General features: G+C 52.1%; 1 long non-coding RNA gene and 1 other non-coding gene across 2 annotated transcripts; both read right to left on the minus strand.

The window, feature by feature from the left end:
- Nucleotides 1–900: 900 nt before the first annotated feature.
- Nucleotides 901–4323, minus strand: LOC116157866 (uncharacterized). Its single transcript, XR_010384386.1, has 4 exons — nt 4102–4323; nt 3662–3805; nt 1921–2629; nt 901–1818 (listed from the first exon to the last, which is right to left on the minus strand). It is a non-coding gene; the product is annotated as an uncharacterized LOC116157866 (long non-coding RNA).
- A 1621-nt stretch (nt 4324–5944) lies between these two features.
- On the minus strand, nt 5945–6016 carry TRNAW-CCA (transfer RNA tryptophan (anticodon CCA)). The gene has a single exon. It is a non-coding gene; the product is annotated as a tRNA-Trp (tRNA).
- Between the last annotated feature and the right edge of the window lie 6398 nt (nt 6017–12414).

Here is a 12414-nt window from a genome sequence, read left to right on the forward strand (position 1 = left end):
CGCTTCCCCGTCTGTAAACTCGGAACGTGGTGTTCTTGCGGAGGACCTGCCTTTTCCGATGAGAGTGTCAGGTTTTAGTCCATGCTCGTATTTCACACTTTAAGAATGTTAACGGTGATTGTAAAGCATTGGAAATTGTAAACAAAGATACGGGAAAAATTTTTCCTGAGAAAGTGGTGGGGAGAGGGGTAGTTTTGTTGGCCGTTATTTTTAAAATAATGCAGTTAGCGTAAGGCAACAAGCCGAAGGGGAGAGCGGGCAGCGGGGACGGCCCTCGTCCGCGGGGCCCGGCTCACACGCGTGTCACCTCCGGGGAAGGCCCCGGGCTCCGGGAGGGCTGCGTCACAGCCGCTGCTGGGGGCGCCTGCGCGACCCGACGCGCCGGGCTTCTTTCCCCCACTTTATTTATTTTGGGGGGAGGTCTGTGATTTTATTTTATTTTTTTTAATTTTTACTTTTTCATGGAGGTACTGAGGGAGGAACCCAGGACCCCGTGCACGCTAAGCACGCGCTCTACCCGCGAGCTGTGCCCTCCCCCGGAAGTGCTGGAATTTACGCGCCGCGTCTGCGGATTTGCTCAGAAAGAACACACCGCGTTAAAACCCGGCGTCTCCCGGTTCACCCAGACCCCTACTTCGACCAGCTTCTGATCCCCCTCCATGAGTCACTGATTGACTTTACGAAGAGTTTTGGGAAAGTCATTATTATGTTCATACGTGGACCCTCACTTGCTAAGAGAGTTTTTTTTAATCATGTATTAAAGTGGACTTTTGTCAGATTTATTTTTTTAGTATCTTTAAAATTACCCTTTTAGGATATTCACTTAAGTTCATCATAGCTTTCCTAATGTTTAACCACCCCTGACTCCTGGAATAAATCTCCCTGTGTCAGAAAGGAAGACATTTTCCTCTGCCCTTCTAGGTGCTTCCGCTGGCCTGAGAATTAAACTGTCATGAGACAGATTAACAGGAGAAAATCACACGAAAGTTTAATAACATGTGTACTTGGAGGACACCCAGGAAAACTGAGTAGCTCACCAAAATGGCCAAAGCCTTAAATCTGAGCCTCAACAAAAGACAAGAGAGGACATTGAGGGCAGGATGGGGGTGACCAGAAGCAGAGTCACTCGCAGAAGAAAGCATCTTAACTGATTCGCAGACAAAAGCCTTCTTCTTCAGCTCAGCAAACTGTCTTCTCCGACCAGGAAACCACCACCCACAGAGTCACTGACTCGTCCAAAGTTCTCAGACTGGTGCCTCTGATTCCAGGCCTCCTGGGCTGTTCACAGTCTCACGGTAAAGGTTACTCTCGGGGTTTGTAAAGGTGAGCAGAGTCTGTGGCCACTTTGGGTGCTATTCTGTTATTTGAATAAACCACATTCTAAGCATCTATGATGCACTGCAGTAGCTCGAGTGTACTTCACGCCGTCAGAGCGCCCCTGTGCCTGCGCTAACACGGCAACCATGAAGGTGTCCTGTCCTGTGACTTGATGAAACAACACTGCCTTTTTGAAACATCCCGCACCCCTGCCAAAGTCCAGCGCTGTGCCGAGCGCTCTCCTCCAGGATTTCATCATTCTGGAAACAACCCTCCAGGGGTCATCAGCCTTTCTTCAGATGGGGTCCTGCAGAGTCAGACGGCGGGGGAATGTGCCCAGGGCTAAGCAGAGAGGGACCTGGAAATTACTTCTGCCCGAATCCAGAGATGGCAGCAGATAAGAGGTTGTAATTTCGTATCAGGTCATTAGGAGACAGGAATGCCCAGCTCTGCCCATTTGCTCACTGGTCACCTGGCAAGTCCATCAGGCGCCTGCTGTTTCTAGAAACAACGCATAAAAGGTAAGTAAGTTCCATCTTCTCAGATGTGAGAGGTTGAAACGGAGCAGGACCTCGTGGGGTCTCCCCCCCACCTGGCACAAACCCTTTCTGTGTCCCGTTTCTCTTTTGTAGGACATGGGCTTCATTCAGCCTCCTTGACCTTCCCGGAGTTCCAAAGGGCAGATCCAAACAGTTGCTAATTGGGGGAGAGAACGCAGAAACGCGGAAACGAGGGAGAAACGGCCGGGAAACAATGAAGCAGCCTTGGGGAAGGGTCCTGCCTCCTTCTCAGGGGCCATACTGAAAACACCTTCAGTTCTCCTGCAGGAACTCCTGCAGGCCCCCACCCAGGCCCCCACCCGGGGGAGGACGGTGACTCCAGGCTGAGCCCAAGATTCCTGGAGCCCCGCCCTGTTGAGGTAACACCAGCCAAGCAGAAGAAAGGCACACACCCTGCTGCCCAAACCCCAGATTCTGCCTGTGAAGCTTCACCCCCCAGACCATCAGAGTTCAGGTTTTTCCAAGCTCCAGCCGTCCACCTTCCCTTCTCGGCCACGCGATCAACCTTTCTCTGCTCCAGACTCCCACCTCTCAGTTCGTTGGGCCTCACTGTGCATCTGGCGCCCGGACTTCTCTTCAGTGACAGGGTCAGAAATGAAGGCGTCACCTCCCCAGTGCCAGCGGCAGCCTAGCCCTGGAGTCTGCGAAATCGCTGCGTTTACAGCCTTTCTGGTGGTCTGGTTCTTTCCCCAAGGTGCCTCCAATTTACTTCCCGGAGAGCAGGCAGGCCTGTAGGTCACCTGGAGGTGTTTCTGAAAAGCAGGTTAGGAGTCAGCAGCCCTGGGCTGGGGTCTGAGTCTGCATTTCCACCCCCAGGCGAGCCTCTGCTGCAGGGCTGAGGACCATACTCAGAGCAGCAAGGCTGGAGAGAAGATGACAGGGCGACAGTGCTGGACGGACCTTCAGTCATGGCCTTTAGACCCACTGCGGTGTAGAAACAACACTGTTCTTCTGGTGGATAATAACGTGTCAGTGTTGGTTCATCAGCTGTCACAAATGAACCACAGCGATGTGGGATGCTGATGGTGGGGCGGCTGTGTGTATGGGGAAGGGGTATGCGGGAACTCAGACTTTCTGCTCCATTCTGCTGTAAACCTGAAACTGCTCTAAAAAAATTAAGTTTATGGGGAAGGATGTAGCTCAGTGTTAGAGCGTGTGCTTAGCATGTACAAGGTCCTGGGTTCAATCCCCAGGACCTCCACTAAAAAAAAATATTAGTTAATTTTCTCACATTCAAATTCTATTGACATGGCCTACTAAAAATGTAAATTATTTCAGTGAGCAAAGCAAGGCAATCAAATAGAATACAGACGTTATTCTACATTCTATTTAAATATTATGTATATTTGTGCTATATTATATATAATATATAGATTATAAATAATATATATAAAATATTATATATTTGGGAATTTTATATTTTTTTGCGCTACATAATATAACCACGTAAAAATAATAGGACACATTGAAAACAGAAACCATGTTTTCTGAGCTCACTGTGCTGTTATTCCTAGTTATAAAGTGAAGCAGTCATGTGGGAAAATCGCATTTATCGATCTTTTTTTCCTTTCCTCCTTTGGCAGATGCCCCTGTGACTCAGTCGAACCTCAGGGACCCCCAGTCCAGGGGCCAACAGGCTCGCTCAGCTTTGCCTTTTTCTTGGTAAGATTCCAGTTTCGACGGCATCTCCCAGCTGGAGAGAGAAACCCCAGAAGGTGGGAGCGGTCCCAGGGACCCTGTGACAAGGATGGCTTTAAGGAACTGACTTCAGACCCTCAGCTTACTTGTTCAAACCGCCTGGCCTGGGAAGGGCCGGTGGGTGCAGCCCTCCTTCTGGTCCTTCCTCTCCTCACAGCTGTAGGGGAGCGGAATCTGGCACCCAGAAGGATGTCTCTTGGGCACATTCAGTGTCGTAAGCTGGTTGTTTTCTGAGAAACAGCAGAGATGGGGAGGGCTCTGAAAACCAAGTAGGAGCTGCCCTTCTGTAAGACATTTACATTCAAAAAGGAAACCTCTGCCCACTTGTTAACGCGCCTCCCTCTCTGCACCCGGGAGAGGAGGGTGACCAAACCTCTAGAAACTGCTTCGGCAGAGAAGGCTGTCTGCATCCCTGTCACCCTGGTAACTTTTCAAAACTGACTCTCCCAGCCGCCACATCCTCTTTTGTCTTTAGCCGAGGATGGAATTTAAGGTGAGGCTTCAGCCACGGTGGTGAGTTACTCACTTTTCCTGGGTCTCGCCCATGGTCAGATGTGATTAAACTTCATCTGCTGTTTCTGTTACTCCGTCCCTCTCGGACCAGCCAGAAGCTAGAAGGGCAGAGGAGCACATCCCCCTCCCTGGCCCAGTCTTTCATCATGAGGAAGCCAGCTTCCCAGCCACCCTCTCACTAGAGTGCACCGCCCCGGGTGTGAAAACCCCTGAAGTGCCAGATTAAACAGGCAATTTGACAATTTCAGAGTTCATTATCAAGGCTCCTAATACAAGTGTATAGTTTGTATCAGCGCTGCGCTAATGCTGATGATGGTGTTAATTCACTCTCAGAGAAACATGAGCACTTTGGACGGCTAAAGTCGCCGGAAAGAGGACATTTTAATTTTACTGAACTTACATTTTACCATTTATATTTGTATCTTTGTGGAGAGAAGTCTAACAGGCTGGTAAATAAAAGACTTTCAACCTGAAAGTATATCATGTTGTCCAAAATTTATTGGGGGGGGGGGGTTAGGAAATGAAAATACAAAAGGGAAACATGCAAAATGTCCGACTAGCGGAGACGCACTTGTTCCTGCGTTTCTGGCCGCGTCCCAGGATCAAATCATGCTGGTGTTTATACGTGGTCGGTTATATTTAAAATAATGATGTAACCGTTTTATTTTTAACCGGTGACTATTTACAATATGCCAACCGTGGCAACGATTTAAAAATGGTGGAGGTGTTAGATGCCCCCTAGACAACATGCGAGGGTTACGCCGCTTCCCCCCAAATCTTTGAGTGGTACTCCGACAGAAAAGCTTAGCACTCACGCTGCTCCAGGGAAAAGATGGTCCCAGGCAGCGGTCCGGGCCTGCCACCTGCGCCCTCTGCTGGCGAGCTGTGTTTCTGCTTCCTCTTTGCTCTGGTTCCCAGGTGCGGTCAAACCCGCACCTGGGGGGCCTGGCCGGAGCCGCGCTGCCCCCGGCTGCCCCGCGGGGGAGCTCAGGGATGGGACGACCCGCTCCCAGCACACCGCGCGCAGACCCACGGGTCGCAGAGGCAGCAGGCGCGCTCTGGCCCCCGTGCTGCACCTGGGCAAGCTTCTTTTCCTTGCACCTGACGAGGGGACGCCAGCCTGGGAAGCGGGGACGACGTTAGGAAAGCAGCCCTGACGACAGCGCCGTGTCGCCGTGGTCGCCGCGCCCGGCGCTGTGTGCAGCGCTCTCCATCGACCCACTCACCGACGCCCCCTCGTCCGCGAGCTGGAACCCCAGCTGAAACCCAAACGGCCCGACGGCCGCAGGAAGGTCAGTGCGGGACCCGGGCTGTGAACGCCTCTGTCACCTGGCGCCGCACCGCGGGGCTGAGCCTCGCCCGCGTTCGCGGCCCGAGGTCGCCCGGGCGTCGCCGGGTCACCTGGATGCAGGTGGACGCGGTCGCGGGGCCGGCGCCCCCTACCGGCCGGCTTCGCCCCCGCAGGTGTGCGGACGCGAGCAGGTGGGCGCCGCTCCGAGGGCAGCCCCGGGGAACCGGGAGGAGCAGCGCTGCCCGTTTCTACGTACCCGGTGGCGGTTCTCGCTGAGGACAGACCTGAAGACGCCGATGTGCGGGCTCCCGTGAGGCCGACCCCGCGGAGCTCCCAGGGGCGGGGCTTCGAGGGGCGGGGAGGGGGTCCGTTCCCTCCCTCGGGGCAGCTCGGAGGCCCGCCGCGCCGCGCCGCCAGCCGCCGTCCCGGGGGGAGCCGCGTGTCTGTGAGCCCGGTGTTCGCGGTGCGAGGGAAAAGAGCGGGTTCTGCGTCCTGCGGCGGCGATAACACACCCTCCCCCCACTCCTTACGCGCCCCTGCAGCCGGAGAGGAAAAAAAGCCGGCTTGACCCCGACGTGACTTGAACACGCAACCTTCTGATCTGGAGTCAGACGCGCTACCATTGCGCCACGAGGTCACAGCGAACGAGAGCGTCCGCGTCGCTAAAGACCTTGCTGATGCGGCCCCGGAGACGCAGCTGCTGCGTCCGCGCGCCGCCCGCTCCCACTCGGAGGAGGAGCCTGGGCGTGGTCTGTGCGGCCGGGGGAGGGGGCGCGGCGCGGAGCCGGGCGGGGAGCGGTGGGGATCTCGGGTTCGAGTCTCGCCGGCCCCGCCGCTGCCCGCCAACGGAGGGTGGTGGGCGCGCGGGGCGACCCCTGATGCGCCTGGGGCACCTGCCAGCGCCCCCGAACAAGAAGGAAAGGGGTCTCCCGGCGCCGAGAAACTGCGGGCTGGATAAACGAGCTGGAAGAACTTCAGTAGTATAGTATATATTATATTACAGCAAGAACTATATATTATTATACGTAATGTGACATATTATATTATAGCGACAATATGTATTATATATTATTGTCATATATATTATAGCGACAACTAAATATTATATATTATATATAATAATAAATTATAGCAACAACTTTTATTATTGTTATTAAAAAATAGGTTTATTTTGGAACAGCAGAAAATTGCAATTCAGGACAAGTGGGCTGTAGCAAGAACTACAGGCAAATGCAGCTAATAAAGGAGAGAAATGTTACTTTCACGACTTCATTGTTTTTAAACTATGGAAGTAAACATCGTCCTTGAGCAAAGTCCGAACAGTGCCTGGAAGAACATGAGAATCTCTGACCACCCACCATCCAGATGTCACCAGTGCCAATCTTCCATGTGCTGCCTTCCCTTTTGCAGATTTGCACTGGCTGTGTCTATGTCAGTGAACTTGCAGCGGACCACACACACATCCGGAAAAGCAGCCATGAATTTTCACAAAGTGCAGCCACCTGCGCCTCCAGCAGCCGGATCGGGCTTCCCCCTTGCAGTCATTCCACATTCATTTTTAATTTTCTCACCTGTCATTATATTGTCTGCATATTTTACTTAATATATTTTCTAGCATAGTTTTAAAGGGCTCGTTGTCCACCTCATCCCTGCTTTTGGACAATTCTTTTTCCTTCTTTATTAAATAAAAATATAAAACTATCAAATAAGGGAGTAAATTCTGTCTTACGCAGAAAGAGCGCTGTCCTGGTCTGTTTGGGAAGATGGAGCATCAGCAAGGCCCTGCTGCAGAGCCCAGGGAGCTATACTCAGTATCCTGCAATAAACTGTAACAGCAAAGAATCTAAAAAGGAATATACACACACGTATACGTGTAACTGACTCACTCTGCTGTACACCCGATACTAACACAGCTTTGTTAACCAACTGGACTTCAATCTGAAAAAAACAAACCAACCGTGAAGCATCAATTAAGAACAGCACCCAAGGGCCTGAGGTTCTTTGGAGAAGAAAAGAAAAAAAAAAGCAAAACTTAAAAACAAAAGAGATGCCCCACCCTTTGCTGGAGGATGAGGAGCTGGGATGTGTGCTCCCACTGGGGTGGGGGCGGGGGCTGCCCACCACCCGGTTACTCGGGGGCGGCTGGGACTGTCAGAGTTTCTGCTTGTCCAGCAGGAAAGGGGTCATGGCAGTCTCTGTGTTTGTGGCCCAGTGTGACAGGGGCAGGCATTTGGGATTCATGGAGTCCTGTGGCGGCTGCCCCAAGGCTGTCGGGGAGGCAGAGGCCAGAAAGTCCACCACTGTCCTCGGTGGGGACAGCCAGCCAGCCAGCCCGCGGCATGATCGCTGGTTCCATGTCCAGATTCCAGGTGGCCAGAGACCCGATCACCTCCTTACTGCTTTTGGTGGCCCCGGGGTGAAGTGGACCCTTATGGGAGGTGAGGGGGAGAGTGAGGGGCAGTGGAAGTGCATGAGCTGGCGGAGGGCAAGGGTTGGATTCGCCTCGAGGCTCATGACAAATCGCCTCCCCTGGTCCGCACTGAGGCCCTCCAGCACCGGCCACACTGCAGTCGCTCTGAGAGCGAGTGCCTCCCCCACAGCGGTCAAGGGTCCGGGGTCTGCCAGAAGGAATATACCCCTAGTACGTCCACTGAAAAATTAAGTATGTAAATAAATCTAATTACCTCCTCGCCTAAGGGGAGAAAGGGGGAAAGAAGGAACTCCTGTCTTTGGAAGGAAAGACACTCTTGAAGCTGGTGGGACATTTACTGGCTCAGCAGCCTTACTCACTGGGAGCCAATCGGACATAAGCCAGAGTCCTAGGCCAAGGTCAGGCCTCCTCCAAGGTGCGGCCTCCTGATTGATGGCCAAGAAAGGCCACTCAGGCCCCTGAGAGGGACAAGGAGGGCTCTGGCTGCGGCTTGGAGGGGAAAGAAACTCAAACCTGGGGGTAGTGGAACAAACTTCCACATACTGTGTCCTTCCCAGCCGTCGGATTTTCTCTTTTTTTCGTTTTATTTCCTTCCTCTTGCGTGGCGTGGGTGGTGGCTCTGGGTGGAATATCTCTTGTGTTTTCAACTCTTGTATCTGAGAAAATTGGGCCTCCCTTCCAGGATGACCAAGGGCAGACCATGCCTGTGAAATGTAAGTCGGAGGGACGAGAAAGCCTGGGCCCACCGAGGCGGGGTGGGCTTAGGTTCTAGAGCTGGCTCCTCGGGTGTTCCTGGTTCTAGGGCGTGGCTCCTCGGGTGTTCCTGCAGACTTGGGTTCTTTGTCATTGCCTTAGACTGAAATTTCTGCAACTGCTGGTTTTAATAATAAGCCTGGTAAGCAAAATAAAATGTGGATAGTCAGACTGCCCTACAAAATGTCTTCCCGTCCACGCGGTGACTTGTCAAGAAGACAAAATGCAGCTGAGTCAACGTGAAGCTCTAGCTGGCTTTGTTCAGTGACGCCTGAGTCAGGCAGCACCCCATCCAGCGGGTAGAAAGGAGCCGTGAGGAGCCTTGAGGAGCCGTGAGGAGCTGTGCAGAACGGAAGGCTTTTACAGGCAGAAGAGGACAGGAAAAGGAAGTTTCTGACAGAGAGTGGATCGTTGAAGGCAAGGCCACCTCCCTTCGGGGGCAGGGCGGGGGTGTGTCATGCAGGTGACCTCACTAGTGCTGGCCGGGTAGTCCCAGGGCGACCGGTCAGAGGTCACACTCCTGGCAGAGGCTGAAACTGCAGTTAGGTTAGATATTAAGGCTTTGTTGGCAAGTGACTTCATTTTGGGCCCATTGTTCCTTTTCTTCTTTTTTACCAGACCCTGCTCCCATCTCAAGGCTGCGGTGGGGCTGGGAACAGAAGCCGCGGCTCTGCGAGGGAAGACAGAGCCCGTGTTAGATTCCTAGGGCTGTTGTAACCAGGACACACAAGCTGGGTGGCTCAAGACAACAGAAATTCATTCTCTCACAGTCCTGGAGGCCAGCGGTCCCAAACCAAGGTGGTAGCAGGGCTGTTTTTTCTGGAGGTTCTGAGGGAACCTTTCTCACCTTTCTCCTGGCTTCTGTGGTTGCCGGCAATCCTTGGCTTGCAGCCAGGTCTCCCATCTCTGCCTCCGTCTTCCCAAGACGTTCTCAGTTCCATGTTTCTAATATCCTTCTCCTTTCTCTTATGAGAACGTCCGTCAGAGGATTTAAGACCTGCCTTAGACCCAGGGTGACCTCATCTTTCTTTCTTTTCATGGGGTGACCCCATCGTGAGATCCTTGACGTGACAACATCTGCAAAGACCCTGTTATTCCCAAATAAGTTCACAACCGAGGCACCTGGTGGGCATGACCTTTTTGGTGATACTGTTCACCCTCTCTTGCTTGCAGGTGGCCTGGGTCTCTGACCGCCATTGCAGACGGACTTGACTTTGGGCGTGGGCCGCAGCCTTCCTGATATTTCGGTTAGAGGCCTGCCTCGCTCACGCAGCCTTTCATGCAGCGCGTCTGTGCTGTGCACCTTTTGGACGTTGGGCTCTAACGCTTGCCACCTCGTTGGGATGAAGAACAGAGGAGTCGGGGCGACGCCAGCAAGACAGCAGAATGGGAAGGCTCAGCGCCCATCCCCCAGCAGAGACGCCAAGGGAACAACAGAAGGACCCAGCACCGCCAGGAGATCTCCAGACACCGGCTGAGAAGTCGCAGCCCCCAGGCCAGCGCAAAGCCAAGGACAGCCACACTGAGGAGTTAAGAGCCGTTCACTCTGTGGTGGGCCCTCCCCCGGCCAGCACAGCATCCCCCAGGGACTGGCCGGCGGGGGGGGGGGGGGGGGGGGCGGGGAGGCGGCTGAGAACCTAAGCCGTGGACGTGTGGAGGTTGCTGGATGCAAGGATGAGGGAGGGCAGCTTTGGGCAGCACCAGAGGGCCCGTGGCCTGGAGAGAGAGGCCAGCGCAGCCTGGTGTGATCAGAAGATGCTCAGCTGCGTAGCTTCTCCCCAGGCGGGAGGGAGAAGAGGAGGGCATGAGGCCGGCGTTCTGATCTCTGGGAGACATGCCGTGCCTCAGGGCTGCTTCCGTCTTGCCTGATTTGGGGACCCAGCCGGCAGCTGGCGTACTTTGGGTGCCAGGGTGGGGGCTGCTGAGAACGTACAGGGCAGCTGCCGGCAGTGCCGGGGAACATGCAGTACCACAGACAGACACCAGAGGGAGCGAGGGGTTACACGCGCCTGGGAACGAAGCCAGCGAACTCGCTAACTGGGCGGTTAGGTGCGCAAGCCCAGAGACACGGCGCTCGCACCCCCACCCGACGGGCTTCAGAGGCCCCCGAATCTCTAGCTGGGCTAATTGGTGGCGGTCTTCCCCTGAATAAAGCCAGTCTGTAAAGACTGGGAGAAGTGACTCTTTTTTCAAATGCATGAAACTCAGCAAATAATCGCAAGGTACATGAACACACAAGGAAAGATGTCCCAGTCAAAGGAACCAAATAACGCCTCCAGGAACCAGACCGAGAGCAATGGAGATCTGTGAATCACCTGACAATTCAAAATACGCGTAGTAAAGAAGCTCAGTGACCTGCAAGAGAACACAGACAAGTAAGCAAAATCAGGAAACGGAGGCATGAACGAGATCAGAACATCAACAAGGGGATGGAAACTGTTAAAAAAAAAAAAAAAAAGAGTCGAACAAATTCCATCCTGAAGATACAACAACTGAAATTAAAAATCCACAGAGGGCTCAACAGCCAACTTGATCAAGGGAAAGACCCAGCAAACGCAAAGACAAGACATTTGAAATTATTCAGCCGGGGGTGGAAAGAATGAAGGAAAGAGAAGAAAGCCGAAGGGGAAGTAGGACGCCTTCAAGCTGGCCAATACAGACACCATGGGAGCTCCAGGAGGAGGAGAAAGAAACGAACAAAAAGCTTCTGCAAAGATAGAACGGTCAAACTCCGTGGAAGGAAGCAACACCCAAATTTAAGAAGCTCAAAGGAGTCCAAGTAGGATAAACTCAAAGAGGAACAAAATAACTGCAAGACATACAGAAAACAATTAAGAAACTGGCACTAGGAAATCCTTCTTGGTAATTATTTTAAGTGTAAATGGATTAAAATACATAGAATGGCTCAATGAATTAAAAAAAAAAGAGCCAAGTAAATGTCTACAAGAGACACACTTCAGATGTAAGAACACACAGGCTGAAAGCAAAGGGATAGGAAAAGGTGTGTGCAAATGGTGAGCAGAAGAGCAGGAGTGGCCCTACTTACATCAGACTAAACAGACTTTAAGTCAAAGAGTGTCAGAAGAGACCAAGAAGGACGTTGCATAAGGATAAGAATCAATTCACCGGGAAGATACAACAATTAAATGTTGGTAGTTTGAAGGTCTTCTTACAAATGAAGAGTGAGACAGACCGTCCTTCTGCCCATTTTCTGTTACTGCCCAGATGAAGCCAAATCCAACGAGGCCTCTAGACAAAGGGATATAGATGTTTTTGGACCCTTTTAGAAGGATGATGACGTTAAGGACATAACCCATTTTCCTTAATTGTATGTATGTGATCTATGTATTAGAGGACAAAAAAAAAATTTTTTTAAGAAGGCTTATCTTGGTTAGATTTTCTTGACCAGCATCCAAGTTAACAGGGTCCGTCCTTTGCATGTAACCACTGGCGAGGTTATCAACTGCTTAAGAAGACAGAACATCAAAAATATGTTTTTTTTTCTAGAACAAGAAAGAAGTTTTGAGCTCAGGAGTGTGGTGACAGTGTCCAGCACTCTTTAGGACAACCCAGGGTCCCTAGATTCTCCATCGATGTGGGTTCTGGTGAGAACTGGAGAGAATTTTTCCAGGCTGGGCCAGCCTACTTTCTTTCATAAATAAAATTTTAATCCAAAGATAATTGTGCAGCCTGACCACAGGCACTTTTTAGAGGAAGGCCAATCGAGGCCAAGATGGGTTTGTGGGCAAGGAATTTCTCTGGATTTATAATTCACAGGTAATGATGAGAGGGAAGAACTGCTTTGTTTTAGTATTCTGGGGTTGATTTTTCTGCAGTTGGTCCAGGGGAGG

The sequence above is a fragment of the Camelus dromedarius genome, chromosome 16 (assembly GCF_036321535.1).
Source record: "Camelus dromedarius isolate mCamDro1 chromosome 16, mCamDro1.pat, whole genome shotgun sequence".
NCBI classification, from domain to species: Eukaryota; Metazoa; Chordata; class Mammalia; order Artiodactyla; family Camelidae; genus Camelus; species Camelus dromedarius.